At 40.9% G+C, this 18,674-nt stretch overlaps 3 non-coding genes across 3 annotated transcripts; all 3 read left to right on the forward strand.

The window, feature by feature from the left end:
- The first annotated feature begins 3,811 nt into the window (after positions 1-3,811).
- Positions 3,812-3,885, forward strand: TRNAT-AGU (transfer RNA threonine (anticodon AGU)). Its single transcript has one exon. It is a non-coding gene; the product is annotated as a tRNA-Thr (tRNA).
- A 4,124-nt stretch (positions 3,886-8,009) lies between these two features.
- On the forward strand, positions 8,010-8,083 carry TRNAT-AGU (transfer RNA threonine (anticodon AGU)). The gene has a single exon. It is a non-coding gene; the product is annotated as a tRNA-Thr (tRNA).
- A 5,802-nt stretch (positions 8,084-13,885) lies between these two features.
- TRNAT-AGU (transfer RNA threonine (anticodon AGU)) lies at positions 13,886-13,959 on the forward strand. Its single transcript has one exon. It is a non-coding gene; the product is annotated as a tRNA-Thr (tRNA).
- Positions 13,960-18,674: the final 4,715 nt, after the last annotated feature.

Consider the following 18,674-nt stretch of genomic DNA (forward strand, 5'->3'; position numbering starts at 1 on the left):
GACCACTGCCATTTGAAACTTGATTTTCACTCTACAGCACCTCCATACATGGCTACCTCACTGGTCAATAAAGGAAATGAATTACTAGTGCATTACACACATTTTGACACTGGAGACATAACTTTTTTCATTCATTCCGTATCCAGATATAGAGATTTGCAGCATCTAGGACTTTAATGTTCACCCACTTACGGATTTTAATGTTTTGCCACATTCATGAGTGCAAACTTGCTCCCCAGTAAATACGAACATGTGCTCCTCAATGCACACACTGGGCAATGCAGTCCACTCTAAATCGACGATTAATGACATGCTCGTTTTGTGCAATGGAGTTTCAGTCAATTGGAAAACATTTTGAAAAGTTATATTGCAACAGAAGCCCAGCCTTAAAAAAGTGGATTTCACTTCTAAATGATTACACGAGGAAGGAAAGGAGACCAGATGCAAAAAAGGTGCTGTGGCTTAGTTGGTTAAAGCGCCTGTCTAGTAAACAGGAGATCCTGAGTTAGAATATCAGCAGCGCATGTCTGCTTTTTTTCGACCAATCTGTCTCCCCAATATTAAAACTTTGTACAAAGATTGCTATTTCATGCTATTTAGAAGCACAGTCAGGCTTGATATGTTGGCAAAGCATCCAAGAACTCTGGACTCCACTACCTTAGAGTCATATTGCCCAAGGTTGCGATGCCATCAGAAATAGCACATATTAGAATGAGCAATTCATATTTCCTGCTTAATTTTTTGTAAAAGAAGCAAAGGTACGCCTGAACAGGGACTTGAACCCTGGACCCTCAGATTAAAAGTCTGATGCTCTACCGACTGAGCTATCCAGTCACAGGGATCACTGCCCATTTGAAACTTGATTTTCACTCTACAGCACCTCCATACATGGCTACCTCACTGGTCAATAAAGGAAATGAATTACTAGTGCATTACACACATTTTGACACTGGAGACATAACTTTTTTCAGTCATTCCGTATCCAGATATAGAGATTTGCAGCATCTAGGACTTTAATGTTCACCCACTTACGGATTTGAATGTTTTGCCACATTCATGAGTGCAAACTTGCTCCCCAGTAAAGACGAACATGTGCTCCTCAATGCACACACTGGGCAATGCAGTCCACTCTAAATCGACGATTAATGACATGCTCGTTTTGTGCAATGGAGTTTCAGTCAATTGGAAAACATTTTGAAAAGTTATATTGCAACAGAAGCCCAGCCTTAAAAAAGTGGATTTCACTTCTGATTGATTACATGAGGAAGGAAAGGAGACCAGATGCAAAAAAGGGGCTGTGGCTTAGTTGGTTAAAGCGCCTGTCTAGTAAACAGGAGATCCTGAGTTCGAATCTCAGCAGCGCCTGTCTGCTTTTTTTTCGACCAATCTGTCTCCCCAATATTAAAACTTTGTACAAAGATTGCTATTTCATGCTATTTAGAAGCACAGTCAGGCTTGAAATGTTGGCAAAGCATCCAAGAACTCTGGACTCCACTACCTTAGAGTCATATTGCCCAAGGTTGCGATGCCATCAGAAACAGCACATATTAGAATGAGCAATTCATATTTCCTGCTTAATTTTTTGTAAAAGAAGCAAAGGTACGCCTGAACAGGGACTTGAACCCTGGACCCTCAGATTAAAAGTCTGATGCTCTACCGACTGAGCTATCCAGGCACAGGGATCACTGCCCATTTTAAACTTGATTTTCACTCTACAGCACCTCCATACATGGCTACCTCACTGGTCAATAAAGGAAATGAATTACTAGTGCATTACACACATTTCGACACTGGAGACATAACTTTTTTCAGTCATTCCGTATCCAGATATAGAGATTTGCAGCATCTAGGACTTTAATGTTCACCCACTTACGGATTTGAATGTTTTGCCACATTCATGAGTGCAAACTTGCTCCCCAGTAAAGACGAACATGTGCTCCTCAATGCACACACTGGGCAATGCAGTCCACTCTAAATCGACGATTAATGACATGCTCGTTTTGTGCAATGGAGTTTCAGTCAATTGGAAAACATTTTGAAAAGTTATATTGCAACAGAAGCCCAGCCTTAAAAAAGTGGATTTCACTTCTGATTGATTACATGAGGAAGGAAAGGAGACCAGATGCAAAAAAGGGGCTGTGGCTTAGTTGGTTAAAGCGCCTGTCTAGTAAACAGGAGATCCTGAGTTCGAATCTCAGCAGCGCCTGTCTGCTTTTTTTTCGACCAATCTGTCTCCCCAATATTAAAACTTTGTACAAAGATTGCTATTTCATGCTATTTAGAAGCACAGTCAGGCTTGAAATGTTGGCAAAGCATCCAAGAACTCTGGACTCCACTACCTTAGAGTCATATTGCCCAAGGTTGCGATGCCATCAGAAATAGCACATATTAGAATGAGCAATTCATATTTCCTGCTTAATTTTTTGTAAAAGAAGCAAAGGTACGCCTGAACAGGGACTTGAACCCTGGACCCTCAGATTAAAAGTCTGATGCTCTACCGACTGAGCTATCCAGGCACATGGATCACTGCCATTTGAAACTTGATTTTCACTCTACAGCACCTCCATACATGGCTACCTCACTGGTCAATAAAGGAAATGAATTACTAGTGCATTACACACATTTTGACACTGGAGACATAACTTTTTTCAGTCATTCTGTATCCAGATATAGAGATTTGCAGCATCTAGGACTTTAATGTTCACCCACTTACGGATTTGAATGTTTTGCCACATTCATGAGTGCAAACTTGCTCCCCAGTAAAGACGAACATGTGCTCCTCAATGCACACACTGGGCAATGCAGTCCACTCTAAATCGACGATTAATGACATGCTCGTTTTGTGCAATGGAGTTTCAGTCAATTGGAAAACATTTTGAAAAGTTATATTGCAACAGAAGCCCAGCCTTAAAAATGTGGATTTCACTTCTAAATGATTACATGAGGAAGGAAAGGAGACCAGATGCAAAAAAGGTGCTGTGGCTTAGTTGGTTAAAGCGCCTGTCTAGTAAACAGGAGATCCTGAGTTAGAATCTCAGCAGCGCCTGTCTGCTTTTTTTCGACCAATCTGTCTCCCCAATATTAAAACTTTGTACAAAGATTGCTATTTCATGCTATTTAGAAGCACAGTCAGGCTTGATATGTTGGCAAAGCATCCAAGAACTCTGGACTCCACTACCTTAGAGTCATATTGCCCAAGGTTGCGATGCCATCAGAAATAGCACATATTAGAATGAGCAATTCATATTTCCTGCTTAATTTTTTGTAAAAGAAGCAAAGGTACGCCTGAACAGGGACTTGAACCCTGGACCCTCAGATTAAAAGTCTGATGCTCTACCGACTGAGCTATCCATGCACATGGATCACTGCCATTTGAAACTTGATTTTCACTCTACAGCACCTCCATACATGGCTACCTCACTGGTCAATAAAGGAAATGAATTACTAGTGCATTACACACATTTTGACACTGGAGACATAACTTTTTTCAGTCATTCCGTATCCAGATATAGAGATTTGCAGCATCTAGGACTTTAATGTTCACCCACTTACGGATTTGAATGTTTTGCCACATTCATGAGTGCAAACTTGCTCCCCAGTAAATACGAACATGTGCTCCTCAATGCACACACTGGGCAATGCAGTCCACTCTAAATCGACGATTAATGACATGCTTGTTTTGTGCAATGGAGTTTCAGTCAATTGGAAAACATTTTGAAAAGTTATATTGCAACAGAAGCCCAGCCTTAAAAAAGTGGATTTCACTTCTAAATGATTACATGAGGAAGGAAAGGAGACCAGATGCAAAAAAGGTGCTGTGGCTTAGTTGGTTAAAGCGCCTGTCTAGTAAACAGGAGATCCTGAGTTCGAATCTCAGCAGCGCCTATCTGCTTTTTTTCGACCAATCTGTCTCCCCAATATTAAAACTTTGTACAAAGATTGCTATTTCATGCTATTTAGAAGCACAGTCAGGCTTCATATGTTGGCAAAGCATCCAAGAACTCTGGACTCCACTACCTTAGAGTCATATTGCCCAAGGTTGCGATGCCATCAGAAATAGCACATATTAGAATGAGCAATTCATATTTCCTGCTTAATTTTTTGTAAAAGAAGCAAAGGTACACCTGAACAGGGACTTGAACCCTGGACCCTCAGATTAAAAGTCTGATGCTCTACCGACTGAGCTATCCAGGCACATGGATCACTGCCATTTGAAACTTGATTTTCACTCTACAGCACCTCCATACATGGCTACCTCACTGGTCAATAAAGGAAATGAATTACTAGTGCATTACACACATTTTGACACTGGAGACATAACTTTTTTCAGTCATTCCGTATCCAGATATAGAGATTTGCAGCATCTAGGACTTTAATGTTCACCCACTTACGGATTTGAATGTTTTGCCACATTCATGAGTGCAAACTTGCTCCCCAGTAAATACGAACATGTGCTCCTCAATGCACACACTGGGCAATGCAGTCCACTCTAAATCGACGATTAATGACATGCTTGTTTTGTGCAATGGAGTTTCAGTCAATTGGAAAACATTTTGAAAAGTTATATTGCAACAGAAGCCCAGCCTTAAAAAAGTGGATTTCACTTCTAAATGATTACATGAGGAAGGAAAGGAGACCAGATGCAAAAAAGGTGCTGTGGCTTAGTTGGTTAAAGCGCCTGTCTAGTAAACAGGAGATCCTGAGTTAGAATCTCAGCAGCGCATGTCTGCTTTTTTTCGACCAATCTGTCTCCCCAATATTAAAACTTTGTACAAAGATTGCTATTTCATGCTATTTAGAAGCACAGTCAGGCTTGATATGTTGGCAAAGCATCCAAGAACTCTGGACTCCACTACCTTAGAGTCATATTGCCCAAGGTTGCGATGCCATCAGAAATAGCACATATTAGAATGAGCAATTCATATTTCCTGCTTAATTTTTTGTAAAAGAAGCAAAGGTACGCCTGAACAGGGACTTGAACCCTGGACCCTCAGATTAAAAGTCTGATGCTCTACCGACTGAGCTATCCATGCACATGGACCACTGCCATTTGAAACTTGATTTTCACTCTACAGCACCTCCATACATGGCTACCTCACTGGTCAATAAAGGAAATGAATTACTAGTGCATTACACACATTTTGACACTGGAGACATAACTTTTTTCAGTCATTCCGTATCCAGATATAGAGATTTGCAGCATCTAGGACTTTAATGTTCACCCACTTACGGATTTGAATGTTTTGCCACATTCATGAGTGCAAACTTGCTCCCCAGTAAATACGAACATGCGCTCCTCAATGCACACACTGGGCAATGCAGTCCACTCTAAATCGACGATTAATGACATGCTCGTTTTGTGCAATGGAGTTTCAGTCAATTGGAAAACATTTTGAAAAGTTATATTGCAACAGAAGCCCAGCCTTAAAAAAGTGGATTTCACTTCTAAATGATTACACGAGGAAGGAAAGGAGACCAGATGCAAAAAAGGTGCTGTGGCTTAGTTGGTTAAAGCGCCTGTCTAGTAAACAGGAGATCCTGAGTTAGAATCTCAGCAGCGCATGTCTGCTTTTTTTCGACCAATCTGTCTCCCCAATATTAAAACTTTGTACAAAGATTGCTATTTCATGCTATTTAGAAGCACAGTCAGGCTTGATATGTTGGCAAAGCATCCAAGAACTCTGGACTCCACTACCTTAGAGTCATATTGCCCAAGGTTGCGATGCCATCAGAAATAGCACATATTAGAATGAGCAATTCATATTTCCTGCTTAATTTTTTGTAAAAGAAGCAAAGGTACGCCTGAACAGGGACTTGAACCCTGGACCCTCAGATTAAAAGTCTGATGCTCTACCGACTGAGCTATCCAGTCACAGGGATCACTGCCCATTTGAAACTTGATTTTCACTCTACAGCACCTCCATACATGGCTACCTCACTGGTCAATAAAGGAAATGAATTACTAGTGCATTACACACATTTTGACACTGGAGACATAACTTTTTTCAGTCATTCCGTATCCAGATATAGAGATTTGCAGCATCTAGGACTTTAATGTTCACCCACTTACGGATTTGAATGTTTTGCCACATTCATGAGTGCAAACTTGCTCCCCAGTAAAGACGAACATGTGCTCCTCAATGCACACACTGGGCAATGCAGTCCACTCTAAATCGACGATTAATGACATGCTCGTTTTGTGCAATGGAGTTTCAGTCAATTGGAAAACATTTTGAAAAGTTATATTGCAACAGAAGCCCAGCCTTAAAAAAGTGGATTTCACTTCTGATTGATTACATGAGGAAGGAAAGGAGACCAGATGCAAAAAAGGGGCTGTGGCTTAGTTGGTTAAAGCGCCTGTCTAGTAAACAGGAGATCCTGAGTTCGAATCTCAGCAGCGCCTGTCTGCTTTTTTTTCGACCAATCTGTCTCCCCAATATTAAAACTTTGTACAAAGATTGCTATTTCATGCTATTTAGAAGCACAGTCAGGCTTGAAATGTTGGCAAAGCATCCAAGAACTCTGGACTCCACTACCTTAGAGTCATATTGCCCAAGGTTGCGATGCCATCAGAAACAGCACATATTAGAATGAGCAATTCATATTTCCTGCTTAATTTTTTGTAAAAGAAGCAAAGGTACGCCTGAACAGGGACTTGAACCCTGGACCCTCAGATTAAAAGTCTGATGCTCTACCGACTGAGCTATCCAGGCACAGGGATCACTGCCCATTTGAAACTTGATTTTCACTCTACAGCACCTCCATACATGGCTACCTCACTGGTCAATAAAGGAAATGAATTACTAGTGCATTACACACATTTCGACACTGGAGACATAACTTTTTTCAGTCATTCCGTATCCAGATATAGAGATTTGCAGCATCTAGGACTTTAATGTTCACCCACTTACGGATTTGAATGTTTTGCCACATTCATGAGTGCAAACTTGCTCCCCAGTAAATACGAACATGTGCTCCTCAATGCACACACTGGGCAATGCAGTCCACTCTAAATCGACGATTAATGACATGCTCGTTTTGTGCAATGGAGTTTCAGTCAATTGGAAAACATTTTGAAAAGTTATATTGCAACAGAAGCCCAGCCTTAAAAAAGTGGATTTCACTTCTAAATGATTACATGAGGAAGGAAAGGAGACCAGATGCAAAAAAGGTGCTGTGGCTTAGTTGGTTAAAGCGCCTGTCTAGTAAACAGGAGATCCTGAGTTAGAATCTCAGCAGCGCCTGTCTGCTTTTTTTCGACCAATCTGTCTCCCCAATATTAAAACTTTGTACAAAGATTGCTATTTCATGCTATTTAGAAGCACAGTCAGGCTTGATATGTTGGCAAAGCATCCAAGAACTCTGGACTCCACTACCTTAGAGTCATATTGCCCAAGGTTGCGATGCCATCAGAAATAGCACATATTAGAATGAGCAATTCATATTTCCTGCTTAATTTTTTGTAAAAGAAGCAAAGGTACGCCTGAACAGGGACTTGAACCCTGGACCCTCAGATTAAAAGTCTGATGCTCTACCGACTGAGCTATCCATGCACATGAATCACTGCCATTTGAAACTTGATTTTCACTCTACAGCACCTCCATACATGGCTACCTCACTGGTCAATAAAGGAAATGAATTACTAGTGCATTACACACATTTTGACACTGGAGACATAACTTTTTTCAGTCATTCCGTATCCAGATATAGAGATTTGCAGCATCTAGGACTTTAATGTTCACCCACTTACGGATTTGAATGTTTTGCCACATTCATGAGTGCAAACTTGCTCCCCAGTAAAGACGAACATGTGCTCCTCAATGCACACACTGGGCAATGCAGTCCACTCTAAATCGACGATTAATGACATGCTCGTTTTGTGCAATGGAGTTTCAGTCAATTGGAAAACATTTTGAAAAGTTATATTGCAACAGAAGCCCAGCCTTAAAAAAGTGGATTTCACTTCTAAATGATTACATGAGGAAGGAAAGGAGACCAGATGCAAAAAAGGTGCTGTGGCTTAGTTGGTTAAAGCGCCTGTCTAGTAAACAGGAGATCCTGAGTTCGAATCTCAGCAGCGCCTGTCTGCTTTTTTTCGACCAATCTGTCTCCCCAATATTAAAACTTTGTACAAAGATTGCTATTTCATGCTATTTAGAAGCACAGTCAGGCTTGATATGTTGGCAAAGCATCCAAGAACTCTGGACTCCACTACCTTAGAGTCATATTGCCCAAGGTTGCGATGCCATCAGAAATAGCACATATTAGAATGAGCAATTCATATTTCCTGCTTAATTTTTTGTAAAAGAAGCAAAGGTACGCCTGAACAGGAACTTGAACCCTGGACCCTCAGATTAAAAGTCTGATGCTCTACCGACTGAGCTATCCATGCACATGGATCACTGCCATTTGAAACTTGATTTTCACTCTACAGCACCTCCATACATGGCTACCTCAATGGTCAATAAAGGAAATGAATTACTAGTGCATTACACACATTTTGACACTGGAGACATAACTTTTTTCAGTCATTCCGTATCCAGATATAGAGATTTGCAGCATCTAGGACTTTAATGTTCACCCACTTACGGATTTGAATGTTTTGCCACATTCATGAGTGCAAACTTGCTCCCCAGTAAATACGAACATGTGCTCCTCAATGCACACACTGGGCAATGCAGTCCACTCTAAATCGACGATTAATGACATGCTCGTTTTGTGCAATGGAGTTTCAGTCAATTGGAAAACATTTTGAAAAGTTATATTGCAACAGAAGCCCAGCCTTAAAAAAGTGGATTTCACTTCTAAATGATTACACGAGGAAGGAAAGGAGACCAGATGCAAAAAAGGTGCTGTGGCTTAGTTGGTTAAAGCGCCTGTCTAGTAAACAGGAGATCCTGAGTTAGAATCTCAGCAGCGCATGTCTGCTTTTTTTCGACCAATCTGTCTCCCCAATATTAAAACTTTGTACAAAGATTGCTATTTCATGCTATTTAGAAGCACAGTCAGGCTTGATATGTTGGCAAAGCATCCAAGAACTCTGGACTCCACTACCTTAGAGTCATATTGCCCAAGGTTGCGATGCCATCAGAAATAGCACATATTAGAATGAGCAATTCATATTTCCTGCTTAATTTTTTGTAAAAGAAGCAAAGGTACGCCTGAACAGGGACTTGAACCCTGGACCCTCAGATTAAAAGTCTGATGCTCTACCGACTGAGCTATCCATGCACATGGACCACTGCCATTTGAAACTTGATTTTCACTCTACAGCACCTCCATACATGGCTACCTCACTGGTCAATAAAGGAAATGAATTACTAGTGCATTACACACATTTTGACACTGGAGACATAACTTTTTTCAGTCATTCCGTATCCAGATATAGAGATTTGCAGCATCTAGGACTTTAATGTTCACCCACTTACGGATTTGAATGTTTTGCCACATTCATGAGTGCAAACTTGCTCCCCAGTAAATACGAACATGCGCTCCTCAATGCACACACTGGGCAATGCAGTCCACTCTAAATCGACGATTAATGACATGCTCGTTTTGTGCAATGGAGTTTCAGTCAATTGGAAAACATTTTGAAAAGTTATATTGCAACAGAAGCCCAGCCTTAAAAAAGTGGATTTCACTTCTAAATGATTACACGAGGAAGGAAAGGAGACCAGATGCAAAAAAGGTGCTGTGGCTTAGTTGGTTAAAGCGCCTGTCTAGTAAACAGGAGATCCTGAGTTAGAATCTCAGCAGCGCATGTCTGCTTTTTTTCGACCAATCTGTCTCCCCAATATTAAAACTTTGTACAAAGATTGCTATTTCATGCTATTTAGAAGCACAGTCAGGCTTGATATGTTGGCAAAGCATCCAAGAACTCTGGACTCCACTACCTTAGAGTCATATTGCCCAAGGTTGCGATGCCATCAGAAATAGCACATATTAGAATGAGCAATTCATATTTCCTGCTTAATTTTTTGTAAAAGAAGCAAAGGTACACCTGAACAGGGACTTGAACCCTGGACCCTCAGATTAAAAGTCTGATGCTCTACCGACTGAGCTATCCAGGCACATGGATCACTGCCATTTGAAACTTGATTTTCACTCTACAGCACCTCCATACATGGCTACCTCACTGGTCAATAAAGGAAATGAATTACTAGTGCATTACACACATTTTGACACTGGAGACATAACTTTTTTCAGTCATTCCGTATCCAGATATAGAGATTTGCAGCATCTAGGACTTTAATGTTCACCCACTTACGGATTTGAATGTTTTGCCACATTCATGAGTGCAAACTTGCTCCCCAGTAAATACGAACATGTGCTCCTCAATGCACACACTGGGCAATGCAGTCCACTCTAAATCGACGATTAATGACATGCTTGTTTTGTGCAATGGAGTTTCAGTCAATTGGAAAACATTTTGAAAAGTTATATTGCAACAGAAGCCCAGCCTTAAAAAAGTGGATTTCACTTCTAAATGATTACATGAGGAAGGAAAGGAGACCAGATGCAAAAAAGGTGCTGTGGCTTAGTTGGTTAAAGCGCCTGTCTAGTAAACAGGAGATCCTGAGTTAGAATCTCAGCAGCGCATGTCTGCTTTTTTTCGACCAATCTGTCTCCCCAATATTAAAACTTTGTACAAAGATTGCTATTTCATGCTATTTAGAAGCACAGTCAGGCTTGATATGTTGGCAAAGCATCCAAGAACTCTGGACTCCACTACCTTAGAGTCATATTGCCCAAGGTTGCGATGCCATCAGAAATAGCACATATTAGAATGAGCAATTCATATTTCCTGCTTAATTTTTTGTAAAAGAAGCAAAGGTACGCCTGAACAGGGACTTGAACCCTGGACCCTCAGATTAAAAGTCTGATGCTCTACCGACTGAGCTATCCATGCACATGGACCACTGCCATTTGAAACTTGATTTTCACTCTACAGCACCTCCATACATGGCTACCTCACTGGTCAATAAAGGAAATGAATTACTAGTGCATTACACACATTTTGACACTGGAGACATAACTTTTTTCAGTCATTCCGTATCCAGATATAGAGATTTGCAGCATCTAGGACTTTAATGTTCACCCACTTACGGATTTGAATGTTTTGCCACATTCATGAGTGCAAACTTGCTCCCCAGTAAATACGAACATGCGCTCCTCAATGCACACACTGGGCAATGCAGTCCACTCTAAATCGACGATTAATGACATGCTCGTTTTGTGCAATGGAGTTTCAGTCAATTGGAAAACATTTTGAAAAGTTATATTGCAACAGAAGCCCAGCCTTAAAAAAGTGGATTTCACTTCTAAATGATTACACGAGGAAGGAAAGGAGACCAGATGCAAAAAAGGTGCTGTGGCTTAGTTGGTTAAAGCGCCTGTCTAGTAAACAGGAGATCCTGAGTTAGAATCTCAGCAGCGCATGTCTGCTTTTTTTCGACCAATCTGTCTCCCCAATATTAAAACTTTGTACAAAGATTGCTATTTCATGCTATTTAGAAGCACAGTCAGGCTTGATATGTTGGCAAAGCATCCAAGAACTCTGGACTCCACTACCTTAGAGTCATATTGCCCAAGGTTGCGATGCCATCAGAAATAGCACATATTAGAATGAGCAATTCATATTTCCTGCTTAATTTTTTGTAAAAGAAGCAAAGGTACGCCTGAACAGGGACTTGAACCCTGGACCCTCAGATTAAAAGTCTGATGCTCTACCGACTGAGCTATCCAGTCACAGGGATCACTGCCCATTTGAAACTTGATTTTCACTCTACAGCACCTCCATACATGGCTACCTCACTGGTCAATAAAGGAAATGAATTACTAGTGCATTACACACATTTTGACACTGGAGACATAACTTTTTTCAGTCATTCCGTATCCAGATATAGAGATTTGCAGCATCTAGGACTTTAATGTTCACCCACTTACGGATTTGAATGTTTTGCCACATTCATGAGTGCAAACTTGCTCCCCAGTAAAGACGAACATGTGCTCCTCAATGCACACACTGGGCAATGCAGTCCACTCTAAATCGACGATTAATGACATGCTCGTTTTGTGCAATGGAGTTTCAGTCAATTGGAAAACATTTTGAAAAGTTATATTGCAACAGAAGCCCAGCCTTAAAAAAGTGGATTTCACTTCTGATTGATTACATGAGGAAGGAAAGGAGACCAGATGCAAAAAAGGGGCTGTGGCTTAGTTGGTTAAAGCGCCTGTCTAGTAAACAGGAGATCCTGAGTTCGAATCTCAGCAGCGCCTGTCTGCTTTTTTTTCGACCAATCTGTCTCCCCAATATTAAAACTTTGTACAAAGATTGCTATTTCATGCTATTTAGAAGCACAGTCAGGCTTGAAATGTTGGCAAAGCATCCAAGAACTCTGGACTCCACTACCTTAGAGTCATATTGCCCAAGGTTGCGATGCCATCAGAAACAGCACATATTAGAATGAGCAATTCATATTTCCTGCTTAATTTTTTGTAAAAGAAGCAAAGGTACGCCTGAACAGGGACTTGAACCCTGGACCCTCAGATTAAAAGTCTGATGCTCTACCGACTGAGCTATCCAGGCACAGGGATCACTGCCCATTTGAAACTTGATTTTCACTCTACAGCACCTCCATACATGGCTACCTCACTGGTCAATAAAGGAAATGAATTACTAGTGCATTACACACATTTCGACACTGGAGACATAACTTTTTTCAGTCATTCCGTATCCAGATATAGAGATTTGCAGCATCTAGGACTTTAATGTTCACCCACTTACGGATTTGAATGTTTTGCCACATTCATGAGTGCAAACTTGCTCCCCAGTAAATACGAACATGTGCTCCTCAATGCACACACTGGGCAATGCAGTCCACTCTAAATCGACGATTAATGACATGCTCGTTTTGTGCAATGGAGTTTCAGTCAATTGGAAAACATTTTGAAAAGTTATATTGCAACAGAAGCCCAGCCTTAAAAAAGTGGATTTCACTTCTAAATGATTACATGAGGAAGGAAAGGAGACCAGATGCAAAAAAGGTGCTGTGGCTTAGTTGGTTAAAGCGCCTGTCTAGTAAACAGGAGATCCTGAGTTAGAATCTCAGCAGCGCCTGTCTGCTTTTTTTCGACCAATCTGTCTCCCCAATATTAAAACTTTGTACAAAGATTGCTATTTCATGCTATTTAGAAGCACAGTCAGGCTTGATATGTTGGCAAAGCATCCAAGAACTCTGGACTCCACTACCTTAGAGTCATATTGCCCAAGGTTGCGATGCCATCAGAAATAGCACATATTAGAATGAGCAATTCATATTTCCTGCTTAATTTTTTGTAAAAGAAGCAAAGGTACGCCTGAACAGGGACTTGAACCCTGGACCCTCAGATTAAAAGTCTGATGCTCTACCGACTGAGCTATCCATGCACATGAATCACTGCCATTTGAAACTTGATTTTCACTCTACAGCACCTCCATACATGGCTACCTCACTGGTCAATAAAGGAAATGAATTACTAGTGCATTACACACATTTTGACACTGGAGACATAACTTTTTTCAGTCATTCCGTATCCAGATATAGAGATTTGCAGCATCTAGGACTTTAATGTTCACCCACTTACGGATTTGAATGTTTTGCCACATTCATGAGTGCAAACTTGCTCCCCAGTAAAGACGAACATGTGCTCCTCAATGCACACACTGGGCAATGCAGTCCACTCTAAATCGACGATTAATGACATGCTCGTTTTGTGCAATGGAGTTTCAGTCAATTGGAAAACATTTTGAAAAGTTATATTGCAACAGAAGCCCAGCCTTAAAAAAGTGGATTTCACTTCTAAATGATTACATGAGGAAGGAAAGGAGACCAGATGCAAAAAAGGTGCTGTGGCTTAGTTGGTTAAAGCGCCTGTCTAGTAAACAGGAGATCCTGAGTTCGAATCTCAGCAGCGCCTGTCTGCTTTTTTTCGACCAATCTGTCTCCCCAATATTAAAACTTTGTACAAAGATTGCTATTTCATGCTATTTAGAAGCACAGTCAGGCTTGATATGTTGGCAAAGCATCCAAGAACTCTGGACTCCACTACCTTAGAGTCATACTGCCCAAGGTTGCGATGCCATCAGAAATAGCACATATTAGAATGAGCAATTCATATTTCCTGCTTAATTTTTTGTAAAAGAAGCAAAGGTACGCCTGAACAGGAACTTGAACCCTGGACCCTCAGATTAAAAGTCTGATGCTCTACCGACTGAGCTATCCATGCACATGGATCACTGCCATTTGAAACTTGATTTTCACTCTACAGCACCTCCATACATGGCTACCTCAATGGTCAATAAAGGAAATGAATTACTAGTGCATTACACACATTTTGACACTGGAGACATAACTTTTTTCAGTCATTCCGTATCCAGATATAGAGATTTGCAGCATCTAGGACTTTAATGTTCACCCACTTACGGATTTGAATGTTTTGCCACATTCATGAGTGCAAACTTGCTCCCCAGTAAATACGAACATGTGCTCCTCAATGCACACACTGGGCAATGCAGTCCACTCTAAATCGACGATTAATGACATGCTCGTTTTGTGCAATGGAGTTTCAGTCAATTGGAAAACATTTTGAAAAGTTATATTGCAACAGAAGCCCAGCCTTAAAAAAGTGGATTTCACTTCTAAATGATTACACGAGGAAGGAAAGGAGACCAGATGCAAAAAAGGTGCTGTGGCTTAGTTGGTTAAAGCGCCTGTCTAGTAAACAGGAGATCCTGAGTTAGAATCTCAGCAGCGCATGTCTGCTTTTTTTCGACCAATCTGTCTCCCCAATATTAAAACTTTGTACAAAGATTGCTATTTCATGCTATTTAGAAGCACAGTCAGGCTTGATATGTTGGCAAAGCATCCAAGAACTCTGGACTCCACTACCTTAGAGTCATATTGCCCAAGGTTGCGATGCCATCAGAAATAGCACATATTAGAATGAGCAATTCATATTTCCTGCTTAATTTTTTGTAAAAGAAGCAAAGGTACGCCTGAACAGGGACTTGAACCCTGGACCCTCAGATTAAAAGTCTGATGCTCTACCGACTGAGCTATCCATGCACATGGACCACTGCCATTTGAAACTTGATTTTCACTCTACAGCACCTCCATACATGGCTACCTCACTGGTCAATAAAGGAAATGAATTACTAGTGCATTACACACATTTTGACACTGGAGACATAACTTTTTTCAGTCATTCCGTATCCAGATATAGAGATTTGCAGCATCTAGGACTTTAATGTTCACCCACTTACGGATTTGAATGTTTTGCCACATTCATGAGTGCAAACTTGCTCCCCAGTAAATACGAACATGCGCTCCTCAATGCACACACTGGGCAATGCAGTCCACTCTAAATCGACGATTAATGACATGCTCGTTTTGTGCAATGGAGTTTCAGTCAATTGGAAAACATTTTGAAAAGTTATATTGCAACAGAAGCCCAGCCTTAAAAAAGTGGATTTCACTTCTAAATGATTACACGAGGAAGGAAAGGAGACCAGATGCAAAAAAGGTGCTGTGGCTTAGTTGGTTAAAGCGCCTGTCTAGTAAACAGGAGATCCTGAGTTAGAATCTCAGCAGCGCATGTCTGCTTTTTTTCGACCAATCTGTCTCCCCAATATTAAAACTTTGTACAAAGATTGCTATTTCATGCTATTTAGAAGCACAGTCAGGCTTGATATGTTGGCAAAGCATCCAAGAACTCTGGACTCCACTACCTTAGAGTCATATTGCCCAAGGTTGCGATGCCATCAGAAATAGCACATATTAGAATGAGCAATTCATATTTCCTGCTTAATTTTTTGTAAAAGAAGCAAAGGTACGCCTGAACAGGGACTTGAACCCTGGACCCTCAGATTAAAAGTCTGATGCTCTACCGACTGAGCTATCCAGTCACAGGGATCACTGCCCATTTGAAACTTGATTTTCACTCTACAGCACCTCCATACATGGCTACCTCACTGGTCAATAAAGGAAATGAATTACTAGTGCATTACACACATTTTGACACTGGAGACATAACTTTTTTCAGTCATTCCGTATCCAGATATAGAGATTTGCAGCATCTAGGACTTTAATGTTCACCCACTTACGGATTTGAATGTTTTGCCACATTCATGAGTGCAAACTTGCTCCCCAGTAAAGACGAACATGTGCTCCTCAATGCACACACTGGGCAATGCAGTCCACTCTAAATCGACGATTAATGACATGCTCGTTTTGTGCAATGGAGTTTCAGTCAATTGGAAAACATTTTGAAAAGTTATATTGCAACAGAAGCCCAGCCTTAAAAAAGTGGATTTCACTTCTGATTGATTACATGAGGAAGGAAAGGAGACCAGATGCAAAAAAGGGGCTGTGGCTTAGTTGGTTAAAGCGCCTGTCTAGTAAACAGGAGATCCTGAGTTCGAATCTCAGCAGCGCCTGTCTGCTTTTTTTTCGACCAATCTGTCTCCCCAATATTAAAACTTTGTACAAAGATTGCTATTTCATGCTATTTAGAAGCACAGTCAGGCTTGAAATGTTGGCAAAGCATCCAAGAACTCTGGACTCCACTACCTTAGAGTCATATTGCCCAAGGTTGCGATGCCATCAGAAACAGCACATATTAGAATGAGCAATTCATATTTCCTGCTTAATTTTTTGTAAAAGAAGCAAAGGTACGCCTGAACAGGGACTTGAACCCTGGACCCTCAGATTAAAAGTCTGATGCTCTACCGACTGAGCTATCCAGGCACAGGGATCACTGCCCATTTGAAACTTGATTTTCACTCTACAGCACCTCCATACATGGCTACCTCACTGGTCAATAAAGGAAATGAATTACTAGTGCATTACACACATTTCGACACTGGAGACATAACTTTTTTCAGTCATTCCGTATCCAGATATAGAGATTTGCAGCATCTAGGACTTTAATGTTCACCCACTTACGGATTTGAATGTTTTGCCACATTCATGAGTGCAAACTTGCTCCCCAGTAAATACGAACATGTGCTCCTCAATGCACACACTGGGCAATGCAGTCCACTCTAAATCGACGATTAATGACATGCTCGTTTTGTGCAATGGAGTTTCAGTCAATTGGAAAACATTTTGAAAAGTTATATTGCAACAGAAGCCCAGCCTTAAAAAAGTGGATTTCACTTCTAAATGATTACATGAGGAAGGAAAGGAGACCAGATGCAAAAAAGGTGCTGTGGCTTAGTTGGTTAAAGCGCCTGTCTAGTAAACAGGAGATCCTGAGTTAGAATCTCAGCAGCGCCTGTCTGCTTTTTTTCGACCAATCTGTCTCCCCAATATTAAAACTTTGTACAAAGATTGCTATTTCATGCTATTTAGAAGCACAGTCAGGCTTGATATGTTGGCAAAGCATCCAAGAACTCTGGACTCCACTACCTTAGAGTCATATTGCCCAAGGTTGCGATGCCATCAGAAATAGCACATATTAGAATGAGCAATTCATATTTCCTGCTTAATTTTTTGTAAAAGAAGCAAAGGTACGCCTGAACAGGGACTTGAACCCTGGACCCTCAGATTAAAAGTCTGATGCTCTACCGACTGAGCTATCCATGCACATGAATCACTGCCATTTGAAACTTGATTTTCACTCTACAGCACCTCCATACATGGCTACCTCACTGGTCAATAAAGGAAATGAATTACTAGTGCATTACACACATTTTGACACTTGAGACATAACTTTTTTCAGTCATTCCGTATCCAGATATAGAGATTTGCAGCATCTAGGACTTTAATGTTCACCCACTTACGGATTTGAATGTTTTGCCACATTCATGAGTGCAAACTTGCTCCCCAGTAAAGACGAACATGTGCTCCTCAATGCACACACTGGGCAATGCAGTGCACTCTAAATCGACGATTAATGACATGCTCGTTTTGTGCAATGTAGTTTCAGTCAATTGGAAAACATTTTGAAAATTTATATTGCAACAGAAGCCCAGCCTTAAAAAAGTGGATTTCACTTCTGATTGATTACATGAGGAAGGAAAGGAGACCAGATGCAAAAAAGGGGCTGTGGCTTAGTTGGTTAAAGCGCCTGTCTAGTAAACAGGAGATCCTGAGTTCGAATCTCAGCAGCGCCTGTCTGCTTTTTTTTCGACCAATCTGTCTCCCCAATATTAAAACTTTGTACAAAGATTGCTATTTCATGCTATTTAGAAGCACAGTCAGGCTTGAAATGTTGGCAAAGCATCCAAGAACTCTGGACTCCACTACCTTAGAGTCATATTGCCCAAGGTTGCGATGCCATCAGAAACAGCACATATTAGAATGAGCAATTCATATTTCCTGCTTAATTTTTTGTAAAAGAAGCAAAGGTACGCCTGAACAGGGACTTGAACCCTGGACCCTCAGATTAAAAGTCTGATGCTCTACCGACTGAGCTATCCAGGCACAGGGATCACTGCCCATTTGAAACTTGATTTTCACTCTACAGCACCTCCATACATGGCTACCTCACTGGTCAATAAAGGAAATGAATTACTAGTGCATTACACACATTTTGACACTGGAGACATAACTTTTTTCAGTCATTCCGTATCCAGATATAGAGATTTGCAGCATCTAGGACTTTAATGTTCACCCACTTACGGATTTGAA

This window comes from Ambystoma mexicanum, unplaced genomic scaffold, assembly GCF_040938575.1.
Source record: "Ambystoma mexicanum isolate Mex_15411 unplaced genomic scaffold, UKY_AmexF1_1 Mex_scaf1, whole genome shotgun sequence".
NCBI classification, from domain to species: Eukaryota; Metazoa; Chordata; class Amphibia; order Caudata; family Ambystomatidae; genus Ambystoma; species Ambystoma mexicanum.